Source organism: Oncorhynchus mykiss, chromosome 5, assembly GCF_013265735.2.
Source record: "Oncorhynchus mykiss isolate Arlee chromosome 5, USDA_OmykA_1.1, whole genome shotgun sequence".
Taxonomy (NCBI): domain Eukaryota; kingdom Metazoa; phylum Chordata; class Actinopteri; order Salmoniformes; family Salmonidae; genus Oncorhynchus; species Oncorhynchus mykiss.
In genome coordinates this window covers 50,445,953-50,462,976 of record NC_048569.1, presented here as the reverse complement: position 1 = coordinate 50,462,976, position 17,024 = coordinate 50,445,953, and the positions used below count along the sequence as shown (strand labels likewise).

At 41.3% G+C, this 17,024-nt stretch overlaps 1 long non-coding RNA gene across 2 annotated transcripts in view; it reads left to right on the top strand.

The window, feature by feature from the left end:
• Positions 1-17,024, top strand: part of LOC118964617 — a 38,033-nt gene that overhangs the window by 5,776 nt on the left and 15,233 nt on the right. For both annotated transcript variants that reach the window (XR_005051755.1, XR_005051756.1), the window contains exon 2: positions 7,640-7,778. This is a non-coding gene — a long non-coding RNA (uncharacterized LOC118964617). The remainder of the gene's footprint in view (positions 1-7,639; positions 7,779-17,024) is intronic.

Below are 17,024 nucleotides of genomic sequence, written 5' to 3'. Positions count from 1 at the left end.
TTGACAGATGACTTGACCTCCTGCAGCGAAAAGAGAGATTATTTTTTTTGTCACATTGTGTCACATTTCCTGTAGTGCTGGGCGATACCGACACGAGGCCGATGTTCAACTTTTCACGCCTTGTCAAAAGAGATATAGCAGAGTTTGTGAAGGAAAACACTGCCACACTACAGAATAAAGGAAAGGTGGAGAAGAGGAAGTTGGGAAAAGTATGGATTGGTGAAGACATGAGAAAATTCAAAAAAGAGGTGTCCAGGTGACCCCCTGATTTACAGCCCAAAATGGGTAATACATTCTACAACACACCCATGGGGGAAGACATTCCACAGTGTACCGCCTAGACATCATTTTATCACCTGAAATCTAATACTTTTCACGTCACGCCTCCCTTCCTCAAACCCTCACTGTTTGCATGTGATACAGTTGCAATGTAATAAAACAGTTGCGTCTTCTATCAAGCATTGAGAAGAGCCATTACGTGTAATGAAGTCGGGATTCTCAGTGGGACTTCGCCAGACTCGTGATTAGAAACGTTTGTCTCGGCATCTCGCCTTAGTTGTCTAACTCTCTTAATTGCAAATCGTATAATGGGATGATGCAGCCGTTTCGGCCATTCCACGCTGCTTTATGGTACTTGGCGACGCAGTATAACGTAACGTGCCCGTCTATTACGGTGAAGAGATCAGCACGGCCTCTTGTGTGAGTACGGCTGCTTGTTCAATTTAGAGTAGAGGACGGACAATTAAACTACAGCTCCCAGGAGGCCGTTCATTTGGTTAGTGGCCCCCTCTTAAATGCCCCTGGATGTGTCGAGTTGGCTAGGGAGGGAGGGATCTCTGAAGGGTTGTGTGGGCTGCTTTGGGAGTGTTGAGAGGGGGGAACGGGGCGCGTGGGGGGGACTCCCTCGGTGCTTGTCCCTGTCACCTCTCTAATGCGTTCTGAATAAGTCCCCTTCCAAATACATTTGTTCTCGGAGATTACATCTGGCCGTGTTTAAGCTGCGTTTGTCATCTGCCCCCCCCGGAAACCCATGCCGCCTCCTTTGTCTTTGTCTAGGCCGTATTGGTTTGTAGCATGTCAGCACAATGTGCCCATGCAATCAGGGCATCTCGGGCTAGGGAATTTACATATCTATTAACTTTTTGAGATTTGAGGGGTATACTACAAGTTGAAGCTAGATCTTTTCAGGATTTTCTAAAGCTAGCCAGCTTCAGTTAACTTCACATTCCAGCTCAGGCTTCATCCGTACTATGACAGTGGATATTGCTGGTCTGCCTGCCGCTAACTCTAGCAGGCTTGTAACTGCGCGTGCATGTCGCTTGTGGCTAGTCGAACACCAAACTCTTCATTGAGACAATGTTAAAACATCAATCAATGGGCGAGTCAGTGCCACATTTTCATTTGTGCCGAAATCAAAATGAAAGAAAAGAAAATGGGAAATTCAGCAGGCTATGGTGTGAAATAGGCTTGTTGATGTGCCGTCTTTTATTTTATTACATTTCGTTAATATGCCATCTTTGGTGTGCTTATCAATGCACAAACACATTTTTTCCCCACTTCTATCGATAAAATAATTGTATTAAGTCATGCAAGTTTTACTGTGCATGAAGTTTCAAATGCAATCTGTTATTGCTAAATGTGGAATGTGATCGGTATTTTAGCATTTTATATATATATATATATATATATATATATATAACATTAATGAATAAAATATTTAATCAGTCCTCTTCCTCAAATTAAGAGGATGATGATGCAATCTTTGCAGGAGGCAGGGAATCTGATTTCATTCATTGGTCCTCAACTCGGCGGCTCAGACACTTCATTCAGGATAAATGGTGTTAACGTTGCATTAGCCTGCGTGGGAGCAGGTTAGTTCTGAAGGATTCATTTCCATAAAAATGTACCTGGCTCAAAGGTGAGCCACTTTCGAGTTAAATTGGCCAAAGTTACCTAACTAAATCCTTAAACCCTGTACGTGGTATAGGGCTCTGGTGTTGCAAACACTATAGAAAGTCTGTTGGGTTGTTTATTCTCACCTCTGAACATTTACTGGCAACATCGATTGTAAATATGATGGTGATGATTGGCTCATTCACTGGACATACAGTCATGTTAAGTCATGTTTAGTAGAAGAATAGGGACCCTCAAGTTTAAAAGAAAGATACATTCCATTGCATGACATTACGAACAAAAATAACATTAAACACATTGATCAATGTTACCAACTAAATTATAAACGTTTTAAACATGCACATAGAAATGAGCAGTCCCCAACTTGGATGTATAAGAGTTCTAAAAGGTGACTACTGAAGAATTGGCCTCTGTGCTGTTGCATTGATTCATGTGGAAGTTGGAATACCAGGACATTACATATATTCTGTTTGAAATTACAATAAAATCAAATTCAAGCTGTGGTAGTGAGATCAGTTGTAGAAGATAAGGGAGCGCACTGTTCCTGCTGCTGAGAAAATCCTTTAAAAAAAACATTAACTGGAAATGAAATTATGAGACCGGCATTATGAGACAGCAATTTTTTTAAACAACACACTGTAGTCTACCTACTGGAATGAATGGTACTGCACATCTCAACCAAATGCTAATAAAACTATTTCTACAAGAAAAAGTATAATGTTATAAATAACTTGTGCCTAGAATATATATTACTCAAGTTTTCAGATAGTTTTTAAGTCATTTTAAAGATAAACACGAGTAATGTTTTCAAGTTCACATTTCACAATATAATGCTTGGTTATGCCAAGCTCCCTAAGGGGATTACCTTCTGCATACACAGATGAGCAAATATGACAGTCAGATGAGTAATTGTTTTGATGAATCACTTCCGGATGCTTCTTTGTTCTCGGAACAACGTGGCAGTTGAGTCAGGAGAACCCAATACTCCTCCCCCTTCACTCAATGACTCCCTGTTCTGAGATTGACAGTTTGAGGAATCTCAGGCTTTTATGGGGGACGCCTCCGAATCCCCTGTGTACACATTGGCTCGGGTCCTGATCAGTAGTCTCTGTCAGAGATGTGGTGTGAGCCTGTAAAGAGTAACATGTTACCAACTGAGCAGTCTCAATTTGCTCTCTACCCCTTCCCTGCCCCAGTGGCGATTTTAGCATGTAAAACTTGCACTATAATGGTGACAAACAGTGCCCACAAACTGTTAGGGTCCACATAAAGCTGCCCCAACAGCAGTCTCAACACCTTACCACTGCCACACCTGGCTATCAGCGGAGCCATGTCTGACAGCGAAACAGTTAATTCAGCCTCATTTACTGCCTTTTTAAAAAAACATAGCTGATATGTCTAACTTGTTTAAACAACTGTGGTTTCTACTGAGATGTACGAACTAAGGCATAAGGGAAAGATGAGCAGGTAAGGGGCAATACGTAATTTCGATTAAGACATTAATGAGCGAGCTAGGACAGACGTTGTCAATATAATGATTTGTTCTGCACTTTTGAAATTCAGAACATGAGCCGTTCTTACAGAATTCTCCCTGTACACCAAGTCAGAACCGTAGGATAAATGATGAGGCCATATAAGCAGACAATGAAAGCTCTTACAATATGTGATGACTACATTTCTCTAAAACAGGCTATAGGCCACATGTGCACCACCAAGTCAGAACAGTAGGGAAAGAGGGGGAAAGGGACCAAATTATTTGTGTGAGGCACATGGGTTGCTATCAGCTTACTTCACAACATACACTTAGTATTACTTTCTTAGCTGCAGTATACATATCTCCCTGGCATATTGCAGCAGCATACAGTACATTTTTGGACTCACCTTGTTCGTGCTGTTCTCACTTCCTTCCAAACCACTCATTGTTGGCTTTGTGATTTCCAACTTGTTATGTAATTTTTATGGCTGATGAGCAGTTGTTTCAGAGTCCCGCAATAAGAGCTAAGACGCTAATGTTCTCTAGATGTCACTCAGTAGACTGATAGCATGATCTATTCAATTACGGCATAATTCTACTGTTTGTATTCATTAGCATCACTGTCAATTACATTCTTTAATTTTGAAGGCTAACTGCAAAGTCCAATATTGTGGCTAATCCTTATTGTGGCTAGTTTCATATATTCATATTAGTTTCACACATTCACGAAGGCCACCATTAATCAAATAAGAATTGCCTAATAAATTAGGGTTATTTTAGATGATGGCACCAAGCTATATAGTTAGCTAGCCAACTATAGCTACTGGAACAGATTTTCTTTTTGCTATGTTTTTTGGCTTTATTTATGACCAGCACTGTAGGTGCGTGAAACAACTTTACCAGCATCATAGCATACATATCATAGATGAATTGTTCTGACAAATGAAATACGAGTGATAGTGTAATAACTACATAAAAAAATTATGATTGCGTTAAATTATTATGTGACGTGCAGTCATATTAAGATCCTGATTGGTCAACAAGCTTATTTGACACGCAAAGACCCAAATGGCGTTCCATAGAAATCCTAGTCTAGAATGAAATGACTGAACAACGAAACAGCACAGCAAGTAAGTGAAAGGAATATGTTTTGATTATGTTTTAATGGTAACGGTGACATACGTAAATGCCAAACGAAGTAACTTTTTGGTCAGTGTGTGTGTGTGTGTGTGTGTGTGTGTGTGTGTGTGTGTGTGTAACCTTTATTTAACTAGGCAAGTCAGTTATGAACAAAATCTTATTTACAATGACTGCTTACCCCGGCCAATCCCGGACAACGCTGGGCCAATTGTGCGCCGCCCTATGGGACTCCCAATCACGACTGTAGTGATGCCTCTTGCACTGAGATGCAGTGCCTTAGACCGCTGCGTCCATGTGTGTGTGTTAACTATTTAGCTGTACTAGAATGATTAATAGGACGCTAAAATGTTTAATATTGGTTATCGGTATCATTTTATTTGGCAAGGAAAATATTGGATATCGGTATCGGCCAAAATGTCATATCGGTGCATCACTAGTATTCAGTAATGTGTTGTATTGGATTTGTCACAAACATAACACTTTCTGTTTAGTTCAAAAAGTGTGTTGCCTTGACACAATTCTTTGCAGTATTACTTCAGTGCCTTTTTGCGAACAGGATGGATGTTTTGAAATATTTTTATTCTGTATAGGCTCTATTATTTTCACTCTGTCAATTAGGTTCGTATTGTGGATTAACTACAATGTTGTAGTTATTACTATGTTTCTCTTATTACTGTATATCCATTCAACTCTAACTGTTTTAATGTTGGCCTCATTGTGTAATCCCTGAGCGGTTTCCTTCCTCTCCGGCAACTGAGTTAGGAAGGACCTCGGTATCTTTGTAGTGACTCGGTGTATTGATACACCATCCAAAGTGTAATTAATAAATTCACCATGCTCAAAGGGATATTCAATGTCTGATAAACAAATGTTTTTCCCATCTAGGTGCACTTTGCGAAGCGTTGGAAAACCTCCCTGGTCTTTGTGGTTGAATCTGTGTTTGAAATTCAACGCTCAACTGAGGAACCTTACAAATAATTGTATGTGTGGGGAACAACACAAAATTATATTAAACACTGTTATTGCACACAGAGTGAGCCCGTGCAACTTATCCATGCAACTTATTTTTACTCCTGATCTTATTTAGGCTTGCCATAACAAAGGGATTGAATACTTATTGACTCAAGACATTACAGCTTTTATTTTTTATTAATTTATAAAAAATTCAAAAAACATAATTCGACTTTGACATTATGGTGTATTGTGTGTAGGCTAGTGACACATCTAAATGTTATCCATTTCAAATTCAGGTTTTAACACAACAAAATGTGGAAAAAGTCAAGGGGTATACAAATGCGTGTGCGCACACTCGCATGTGTACACTCCATCTCACACACACACATAGTCAGTCTCGCACGCTCATATCCTCCAAGTGAATTAGAAAGGTGCTTTGGCTGTTACACAGGGCTTAAGCCTGTGAAAGCGTTTTTCTAAACATAATGTTTGTAGATTAGCTGAGGTTAATGATCCGATTGCTTGGTTGGCGGCTGCCTGGGAGGCTAGGCGGCTCTTTAATGTGAGGTGGGGGAAAACAAGTTGTGCTTCGCTGTCCCGTCTCCCTTATTGCCACCAGACACATACAGTACTGCAGGCAATATATAGCATAGAAATAGAATAACAAAACCTTGACTTGAATGGAAATATCCGTTCTAGAAATTCTATTTCTATGGTGGCAACACTATTTACGCTATGCAGGCACCATACGGCATAGACATTGTATTACAGAATGTCAACTTGAATGGGAATGACTTCCAGTAATTCTATTTTTTTTTTATTTATACTATCTAGGAATCGGTTTCCTAACCCTTTTAAGAGTTGCTAAGAAAATGAACAGTCTAAAATTGTCGACAGACCTCAATGGGCAGACTATTTTCTTTGCGTAAAGGAGAAATTACAAGACGGCACGGAATATCACGCCACATTATTTCTGTGAAAATAAAACATTTTAAGGTAAACGCCTAAACTAGAAACTTTTGTTGTTTTTCTTTTTTAGCCACAGAGCCTCTAAGTCTACTTGTGGAGTTGCTGTTTATTGTTCTCCCGCTCTCTCCTCATTGTTTAGTTGGAGTTTCTTTATGTTCTTCTATAAAGTCTTTTGAAGAAATAGGGCCCATCTATGGGGTTTAGGTGGCTCGTGATCCTCAGTGGTTAGTTCATCGAGGTCGGACGCCCTACCGCTGCCCCCCTCTCTCAAGATAAGTGGAGGAATGGGGGAGAGCGAGACTGAAAAATTGTGAGACCCCTCCTCTGCCTCCCTGGTTCCCCCTCCCTGTGCCTGTCGAGGCATGCCTCCCCTCGCAACTGACGTGAACACAGACCGAGGGCAAGAGGAGAGGTGGGTCGAACAAAGAGGCACTGTCACTGTCTCACTGGGGTTTTTGGGGAGTGTTGGCTGGACTGGTGGGGAGGGGGGGTAGAATAGATATTAAAATATGGAGAAGGGGACTATTGAGAGAGATAAAGACTACAAGCAGTGAGCGTTTCTCTCACACACACAAAACAGTAGGGCTCTCTTGCCCGTGTCTCCCGAAGTGAGGCGCGAGGAGTGGAAGGTCCGCTCTGTTTACTCTTCGTTGTGCAGTATTTGCTTAACCCTCTTCCCTTTATCTGTGCAGCTGTACGTTTGAAAAAAGGCTGGGGAGGGGATCTAGCTGGCTGAATGGGAGCACAGCTGTTAGTGATTTCTTGAGTACAATTATAACAGCCGTGGATTCCTCTCTAGCTGAACCCCCCCTCTCTTCACACAAGTTATCCTGAGGTATGCGTTGCCGTTTGGCCCAAGCTCAGTTAAGTATTCTGGCTTTTAGACACCACCTTGCCTCTGGAGTAGAAATAGGTGCCATTGAAAATATGCTCTCATCCACCGTGGTATTCTTTTACAGGACTTCCTATTACTGTATATCTACATTTTGAAAGATAACCAAATCGCTGATGTTATGAGTGGAGCCAGCAACCTTGCTCTCTCTCTCTCTCTCTCTCTCTCTCTCTCTCTCTCTCGACTAATTTAGTTTTTAATGGAATGTTCCCTGCCCTCCGCTTTTCCTTGTGAAGACGACTCCATATACTGGAACAGTTTCTTTATCGTTTTGCCTCTGTTCTTTTACATTTCAGAGGTTATCAGAGAGCTGCGATAAGAGAGGAAAACGGAGAGGAAGAGAAGCAGCCCGACGCGTGTGAAGGAATGGAGTAAACCCCGGAGCAGAACCAGAGGAAGGAGGGATGACTGCCGTGAGATGAAAGAGGGATAGAGGTAAGAGCCCTGAGGTCAAACGGCGCCTCGTGTTAGAGGGCTGGGGGAGGGTGAGGTGTCCTCATTTAACTCCCACCTGGATGCCTGAGTCACCTGCACACTGTGTGTGTGTGTCCTCCTGAGCCCTCTTGTAGTGGAGTGGGTCGAGAGCTTCAAGTTCCTTGGTGTCCACATCACTAAGGAATTAACATGGTCCACACACACCATCACTGTCGTGACGAAGGCACGATAATGCCTATATTCCCCCTCAGGAGGCTGATAAGTTTTGGAATGGGCCCTCAGATCCTCAAAGTTCTACAGCTGTAGCATTGAGAGCATCTTGACCGGCTGCATCACCACTTGGTATGACAACTTCTTCCACATCCAACTGCAAGTCAGAGGATGGCCCTAAGAATTGTCAGACTCCAGCCAACCAAGTCCGACTGTTTTCTCTGCTATTGCTCGGAAAGCGGTACCGATGCACCAAGTCTGGAACCAACAGGATAGAGCCCTTCACGGGCACACATTTTAAGCTTGAGCCCTACCCATGCCCGCAACAATCAGGCCCAACATCCGAAATCAGAAATTACTTTCTCCGTTAGTAAATCCATACTCTCTCGCTCTGTCACTCGCTCCCTCTCTGCTCCCTCCTGGCTTGCTCTGCTCATGCGGCTCTGAGACTGAGTATCCATAGTTTCGCTAGGGCTGCTCTGCTCAATGAAGAGACATGAGAGAGCAGTTACCTGTTAGCTACTTTTCATCAATATAAACTCAGACAAAACTCATTATTTTCTGTGAAATAATCTCTCCTGTCTTGATGAGGTTGAAGCACTTCTGACACCTCGTTATGCTCTTAGTCACATATGACTGTACTGCGCCAGCAGAGCACAAGCAAATGGCTCCGCTTCAAAATGTTAGTGATCAATTTAGTGATACCCGAGACCTGCCTGTACCCTAGTTATTGATAAAAAAAACAGGCCCTACCCGGCCCAAATCCCATGTATAATGTTGGGGTCCATCGGGCTTGGGTCGGTTAGCAGAACTCTACAACAGGACCCTGAACAGCTTCTACCTCCAAGCCATAAGACTGCTAAGTAGTTCAGATAGCTATTTGGTTCTTTGTTATCCCCCCTTTTCACTAACTATTTTGACTCATCACATACACTGCTTTACTGCTTATTATCTATCCTATTGCCTAGTCCTTTTACACAGTTTATATGCATATCTACCTCAATTACCTCATACACATCATGCACATTGACTCGGTACTAGTACCGTTTTGTATATAGCCAAGTTATCGTAACTCATTGTGTATTTATTTATTGTGTTATTATCTTTCTATTATTCTAACATTTTTCTCTGCATTGTTGGGAAGGGCCCATAAGTAAGCATTTCTACACGTGTTGTTTACGAAGCATATGACAAATACGATTTGATTTGTGCGTTCTGAATGTGTGTCTTTTTGCAAGTGTGTGTTTGTGTGTCTTCTGAATGTGTTTTTGTGTGTACGGGCGTGCGTGACAGGCACTGAGCCATACAAGGCCAGATGAGGAACCCTCCGTTCTGTCTCTCCCAGCACCTGCCTCATCCCTGACTCCTCAACTCCTCCTTTATCTCCCTCTCTCATCTCACTTTCTTTCCCTCTCATCTCTCTATCCCTGATTCCGAGTTAAAAGTCCAGAGTTAATCTGGCCTTCACGTGTTAATTAAGAGGTGAAATGCTTTTTTGCTCCAGCCATCAATTGGGCTCAACATATCATCCTTTTTTGTGCCTTTTTAAGTCCAGTTTTACCCATTTAAAAAAATATGTATTTGAATCCTAAGATCTGTCACATACAGTACCAGTCAAAATTTTGGACGCCTACTCATTCAAGGGTTTTCTTTATTTTTACTATTTTATACATTATAGAATAATAGTGAAGACATCAATTGTGTATATATTAATTTAACACTTTTCTGGTTACTACATGATTCCATAAGTGTTATTTCATAATTTCGATGTCTTCACTTTTATTCTACAATTGTAGAAAATAGTACAAATAAAGATAAACCCTTGAATGAGTAGGTGTGTCCAAACATTTGACTGGTACTGTGTATCATGTATCGCCATCTTATCTATCTTCTCTCATGCTATGGTAGTTTTATACTGAATAATAAGGGGTCTTGATCCAGTATTTGGTCACAGATTGAACCAAGTTTACTTGGATGTTGAACCTTACCTTTACACAACAAAATGTGGACAAATTCAAGGGGTGTGAATATTTTCTGAAAGCACCGTATGTGGAAGGGTCATTGTCAGGGCAAAAAGACGAAACACACAGAGAACAAACAAATACTGCAATGTGTTGCTGTGTTCCCAAGGCAATGTCTGAGCCACTTAGTCTAAGAGCATTCTGTCTTTCCCTCTCCTGGGCTAAAAGCTACAGTAAATCAAATGCTAGTCTGTAGCGTGGTCAGACTGACTGGGGCTCTAAGATTATAGGTTACGCCAAGATATAAAGAGAATGCCGGAAAGCTGTAATTTCTTCCCTCTCTTCTTCTCTTTGCCTGAGATCTCTCTCTCTCTCTCTCAAAAGGTGGTAGGAAGTTGAAAAGGTTGACGCTCTAGCTTCCAGCTAGCTGTTGTGGTAGCTTAGTTGTTGTAGCCTTCTTCTGTGAAATATTTTTTCCTAGTCCCTACCTACCCACACTCACATTAGTGTTCCCCTTGTCTTATTCACTCACACACATATCCCTCTCTTTCATCCTACCAGTTCAACAAAGGCCTCTTGTTTTAAAGGCAGGTGGCGATTAAAACGCTTAAGGGGAAATAGAGAGTAGCTCCTTGTTTTTTTTTGTTGTTTTTTTTTTACATCAGGAAACCTGTGAGTGTTTCCAAGCAAATAACCCCACTTTGCTTTTCCTCCTATTCATTAGGAAAAAACATTTTGCAACTGAAAACAAAACCAAGTTTATTCAACAAGCTCAGGTGTTGCCTTCTGTCTCAAAGCCTGGTTTCAAAGCCAGGATGTCACCTGACTGTTCTTACAATATGACTCGCTGTGATGCCCCCTTGATTAAGGGCTCAAGCTGACAGCACAGTGCATTTTAGCTCTTTCTGTATCATTTTAGGACTGCAGAACTACCAATAACTGTCCTGCGTTAGCACGAGGACAGCACTTTACATTCCAGCTCGGTAATAACTTGGTAATAAGATGGTAATATCTATGGATTTATTTATTCTTTATTGAAGTACAGTAAAGTATAAAGTAAAACACCCTGGTGTTGTTTTACTTTAGCTAACTAAATAGCAATGTTAGCCAACCTAAAATTGTGTTTTTACACAATACCTTGTCATTACCTCTAGTTCGCTAGCTAATATCACAACAACATTAGCAAAGGCTTGATGAAATGTTCATGGAAATTAGTGTTCTATTTAATAAAAAAAATAAAAAAACATTATAGCTATCTTACTAAGTACTTGTTCACAGAAAGCATTCAAACAGCAGACTGAGGAGACAGGTAGAGAGCGCATGTTCTGTTCGTCTTACGTTCCTGTAGACCAAATCAATCCATCACAGCGCAATTGTCAACCACAAAAGCCAATGCAGACATGAAAAATAACAAAGAGCAACGGAAAGAGAATTTTGGTGAACTTTAAGAGGGGTGAATACAACAAATATAATAATATTGTGCTATTGTATTTCACCAAAATCCCTTTTCGATGCTCTTTGTTATTTTTCATGTCTGTTGCTCTGTGATTATGTCAAATGCGTGCATGCACTGTCCACTCTTTCTCCACAGCAGAAAAGATTATCAATTATATTGACAAGATAGTCGAGTGACCACTCGAACAATAGAAATATACAGTGCGTTCGGAAAGCATTCAGACCCCTTCCCTTTTTATAAATTTTATTCTAAAATGTATTAAATCGTTTTTTCCCCATCATCGATCTACACACAATAACCCATAATGACAAAGCAAAAACAGGTTTTATTTTTTTTTTTGCAAATTTATAAACAATTTAAAACAGTGTTCGACGCTATAAGCTTGGCAGACATGTATTTGGGGAGTATCTCCCATTATTCTCTGCAGATCCTCTCAAACTCTGTCAGGTTGGATGGGGAGTGTCGCTGCACAGTTATTTTCTGGTCTCCTCAGAGATGTTTAAGTCTGATCGGGTTTAAGTCTGGGCCACTCAAGGACATTCAGAGACTTGTCCCGAAGCCACTCCTGCATTGTCTTGGCAGTGTGCTTAGGGTCGTTGTCCTGTTGGAAGGTGAAGCTTCGCCCCAGTCTGAGGTCCTGAGCGCTCTGGAGCAGGTTTTCATCAAGGATCTCTATGTACTTTACTCCATTCATCTTTCCCTCGATCCTGACGAGTCTCCCAGTACTTGCCGCTGAAAAACATCCCCACAGCATGACGCCATGCTTCACCGTAGGGATGGTGCCAGGTTTCCTCCAGATTCTCATGGTCTGAGTCCTTTAGGTGCCTTTTGGCAAGCTCCAAGCGAGCTGTCATGTGACTTTTACTGAGGAGTGGCTTCCGTCTGGAAGGTTCTCCCATCTCCACAGAGTCACCTCCCTGACCAAGGCCCTTCTCCCCCGATTGCTCAGTTTGGCTGGGTAGCCAGCTCTAGGAAGAGTCTTGGTGGTTCCAAACTTCTTCCATTTAAGGTTGCCGGGGACCTTCAATGCTGCAGACATGTTTTGGTACCCTTCCCCAAATCTGTGCCTCGACACAATCCTGTCTCGGAGCTCTACGGGCAATTCCTTCGACCTAATGGCTTGGTTTTTGCTCTGCCATACATTGTCAACTTTGGGACCTTTTATATAGACAGTTTTGTTCCTTTCCAAATCATGTCCAACCAACTGAATTTACCACAGGTGGACTCCAATGAAGTTGTAGAAACATCTCAAGGATGATCAATGGAAGCAGAATGCATCTGAGCATTTTTTTTTGTCTCAAAGCAATTTTGAGTCTCATAGCAAAGAGTCTGATTTACATAAGTATTAAGATATTTTTTATTTAAAGATTTCTAAATCTTCTTCTAGATTTCTGAAACATGTTTTTGCTTTGTAATTATGGGGTATTGAGTGTAGAATAATTTTCGAATAATAAGAAAAAGTGAAGGGGTCTGAGTATTTTCCGAATGCACTGTTTGTCCTCAGCTGGAGGGCTGGCGGGAGGATGCGAGATCAGGTGGAACGTTTTAGCTGAACTCAGCAAAAAAAGATACGTCCCTTTTTCAGGACCCTGTCTTTCAAAGATAAAAATCGTAAAAATCCAAATAACGTCACAGATCTTCATTTAAAAGGGTTTAAACACTGTTTCCCATGCTTGTTCAATGAACCATAAACAATTAATGGACATGCACCTGTGGAGCGGTTGTTAAGATACTAACAGCTTACAGACCATAGGCAATTAATGTCACAGTTATGAAAACTTAGGAGACTAAAAGAGGCCTTTCTACTGACACTGAAAAACACCAAAAGAAAGATGCCCAGGGTCCCTGCTCTTCTGCGTGACCGTGCCTTAGGCATGCTGCAAGGAGGCATGATGACTGCAAATGTGGCAAGGGCAATAATTTGCAATGTCCATACTGTGAGTTGCCTAGGGAGACAGGGAGACCGGACGGACAGCTGATCGTCCTCGCAGTGGCAGACCACGTGTAACAACACCTGCACAGGATCGGTACATCCGAACATCACACCTGCGGGACAGGTACAGGATGGCAACAACAACTGCCCGAGTTACACCAGGAATGCATAATCCCTCCATCAGTGCTCAGACTGTCCGCAATAGGCTGAGAGAGGCTGGACTGAGGGCTTGTAGGCCTGTTGTAAGGCAGGTCCTCACCAGACATCACCAGCAACAACGTAATTTAACCTTTATTCAACTAGGCAAGTCAGTTAAGTACAAAATCTTATTTACAATGACGGCCTAACTTGGACGATGCTTGGCCAATTGTGCGCTGCCCTATGGGACTCCCAATCACGGCCGGTTGTGATACATCCTGGAATCGAACCAGGGTCTGTAGTGGCGTGCCTAGCATTGAGAGGCAGTGCCTTAGACTGCTGCGCCACTCGGGAGCCTTCTTCATTGGCTGATTGCTCCCAATTAAAGGAATCCCCATCTAGTTGACTACTTTAAAATGGTGGAACCCATTAAACAACATAACTACTAATTGTAGTGTAAACACCCACACACACAGTTGAAGTCGGAAGTTAACACACACTTAAGTTGGAGTCATTAACTAGTTTTTCAACCACTCCACAAAATTCTTGTTAACAAACTGTAGTTTTGGCAAGTCAGTTAAGGACATCTACTTTGTGCATGACAAGTAATTTTTCCAACAATTGTTTACAGACAGATTATTTCACTTATAATTCACTGTATCACAATTCCAGTGGGTCAGAAGTTTACATACACTTAGTTGACTGTGCCTTTAAACAGCATGGATAATTCCAGAAAATGATGTCATGGCTTTAGAAGCTTCAGATATGCTAATTGACATCATTTGAGTCATTTGGAGGTGTACCTGTGGATGTATTTAAAGGCCTACCTTCAAACTCAGTGCGTCTTTGCTTGACATCATGGGAAAACCAAAAGAAATCAGCCAAGACCTCAGAAAAAATATTCTGTCTCCTAGAGATGAATGTACTTTGGTGCGAAAAGTGCAAATCAATCCCAGAACAACAGCAAAGGACCTTGTGAAGATGCTGGAGGAAACCGGTACAAAAGTATCTGTCCACAGTAAAATGAGTCCTATATGGACATAACCTGAAAGGCCGCTCAGAAAGGAAGAAGCCGCTGCTCCAAAACCGCCATAAAAAAGCCAGACTAAGGTTTGCAACTGCACATGAGGACAAAGATTGTACTTTTTGGAGAAATGTCCTCTGGTCTGATGAAACAAAAATAGAACTGTTTGGCCATAATGACCATCGTTATGTTTGGAGGAAAAAGTGGGAGGCTTGCAAGCCGAAGAACACCATCCCAACCGTGATGCACATGGGTGGCAACATCATGTTGTGGGGGTGCTTTGCTGCAGGAGCAACTGGCACACTTCACAAAATAGATGGCATCATGAGGAAGGGCAATCATGTGGATATATTGAAGCAACTTCTCAAGACATCAGTCAGGAAGTTAAAGCTTGGTTGCATCTTCCAGATGGACAATGACTCCAGGCAAAATGGCTTAAGGACAACAAAGTCAAGGTTTTGGAATGGCCATCGCAAAGCCCAGACCTCAAACCCATAGAAAATTTGTGGGTAGATCTGAAAAAGCGGGTGCGAGCAAGGAGGCCTAGAATCCTGACTCTGTTACACCATCTCTGTCTGCAGGAATGGGCCAAAATCACCCAATTTATTGTGGGAAGCTTGTGGAAGGCTACCCAAAGCATTTTACCAAAATTAAACTATTTAAAGGCAATGCTACCAAATACTAATGTGTATGTAGAGTGTATGTAAACTTCTGACCCCCTTGGAATGTGATGAAAGAAATAAAAGCTGAAATAAATCATTATCTCTACTATTATTCTGACATTTCACATTCTTAAAATAAAGTGGTGACCCTAACTGACCAAATAACAGGGAATTTCTACTCAGATTAAATGTCAGGAATTGTGAAAAACTGAGTTTAAATGTTGTTGGCTCAGGTGTATGTAAACTTCCGACTTCAACTGTGTGTCTATCGCTCTCACTCACTCACACACATACATACACACACTCACACACACTCACACAGTCTGAGCTGGTGTTGCTTATTTCCTTGTTTTTTCAATTTTTGTTCCATATTCAATTTTTTATGGAATATCTACATAGGCGTACAGAGGCCCATTATCAGCAACCATCACTCCTGTGTTCCAATGGCACGTTGTGTTAGCTAATCCAAGTTTATTATTTTAAAAGGCTAATAGATCATTAGAAAACCCTTTTGCAGTTATGTTAGCACAGCTGAAAACTGTTGTGCTGAGTAAAGAATAAACTATCAAAATAGAGAGTCGCACACTCCATATATAAACTCCCAGTAGTTGATTTGGTATTAACCAATGTTTCGGCAGCACTGTGCTGCCTTCTTCAGGGTAATGTCATGAATACTTGAACCAGATTATGTAGACATACAGTGCAACCAATGACAATGGTGAGGGGTGTGTCAAAATGATTAAGTAAATTACAATGAATTAGTAAAACTGTTAAAGAATAGTGTATGGCATATTAAATATATTAGGCGTTTTTTATCATATAGAAACATAATTGAATATTGTGCATAATATTAGCATCAACATATATTATTGTTTAATTCAATTTCACATATTTAATTGTTTTGTATTTCATTTCGTATTTGTTACATGTAATCCTTTGCTTCATACCTAATGCATAATAAGCAACATCAACAGGGGGAACATATTAGGTTTACTCTAATAAGCTGTAGAAAGAATATATCAATTTATAAGACTTGTTCATAAAAGAAAGATTTGTTCATAAAGGTCTGAGATCAAAGTCAATATTCAGACCACTAGGGTTCAATGTTTTTAGATAGGATATCCAGTAAGCCTCCCTTTTGTAGAAGTAGGATCTCAATGTTACCTCCTCTCCTTGGTAGATCAACATGCTCAATGCCTGTGTATTTGAGGGAGGAGATTGGATGGTTAGCTTCAACAAAGTGGGCTGCTACTGGATAGTCGATGTTCTTACACCTGATTGAGCTGAGGTGTTTAGCTATGCGTTGTTTTAAGTGTCTTTTCGTTTGTCCTACATAGGCTTTTCCACATGAACCATATCAAAATGGCCAGAAACAAAGAACTTTCATCTGAAACTCATCAGTTTATTCTTGTTCTGAGAAATGAAAGCCATTCCATGCGAGAAATTGCCACGAAACTGAAGATCTCGTACAACGCTGTGTAATACTCTCTTCACAGAACAGCGCAAACTGGCTCTAACCAGAATAGAAAGAGGAGTGGGAGGTCCCAGTGCACAACTGAGCAAGAGGACAAGTACAGTAGTGTCTAGTTTGAGAAACAGACGCCTCACAAGTCCTCAACTGGTAGCTTCATTAAATAGTACCCGCAAAAAACCTGTCTCAATGTCAACAGTGAAGATGCGACTCCGGGATGCTGGCCCTCTAGGCAGAGTTCCTCTGTGGAGTGTCTGTGTTCTTTTGCCCATCTTAATCTTTTATTTTTATTGGCCAGTCTGAGACCTGGCTTTTTCTTTGCAACTCTGCCTAGAAGGCCAGCATCTTCACTGTTGATGTTGAGACTGGTGTTTTCCCAGGTACTATTTAA